This window comes from Thecamonas trahens, assembly GCF_000142905.1.
Source record: "Thecamonas trahens ATCC 50062 unplaced genomic scaffold supercont1.71, whole genome shotgun sequence".
Lineage (NCBI taxonomy): Eukaryota > Apusomonadida > Apusomonadidae > Thecamonas > Thecamonas trahens.
In genome coordinates this window covers 4,087-4,773 of record NW_013657609.1, presented here as the reverse complement: position 1 = coordinate 4,773, position 687 = coordinate 4,087, and positions in this window count along the sequence as shown.

Sequence of the window (687 nt, the reverse complement as noted above, 5' to 3'; positions counted from 1 at the left end):
CAGCAACCAGGTCCTTCACGGCTTTGGACGCGTTGTCATAGGCAAGTCGGGCGACAAGCTCAGTCTCGATGTGCGACGTACCGCTCTCGATGATTTCACGTGAGAGCGACACCGCACGCTCGACCTCGTCAACGTCTTTGGCTCCTTCACAGCCGATGCGCACGACACAACGCAGATTGTCTAGAAGGCCACCAAGCGAGTCGTCTGCGCGGGCTTTCATCCACGGCCAGGAGAGAGCAACCGCAACGGCGGCTAGGTTCGCTCCGGCTGCAATCATGTGTGAATACCGCGGGTAACGATCCAATTGGAGGCAGTACCAGAGGTCATTGCCACCTTAGCGGACTCTGGCGTGGCACCAGGCGGAGGCACCCCGGCGACAACGGCGAGGTGACGGGCAGGAAGGGAGGAGATGTTGTCAAAGCACACCTCTAGCCGATGGCGAATGTACTCGAGGTGCAGATCGTGCATCTCGATTACAGTGATGGCGCCGCCACCCGTAGCAGCGACGCGCAGCAACGACGTGTTGGCGAGGGCATCGAGGGTCTGAGCAAAGACAACATCGTCTTCTGGGACTGTGGCGCGGAAGTTGGCGACGTCGATGGGCGCGTCTGATGGAAAGACGCCGAGCATGGCGTAAATGGCGAGTGCTATCGGACGGTCGAGGTCGTCGATGCTGCGGAGGGTCCA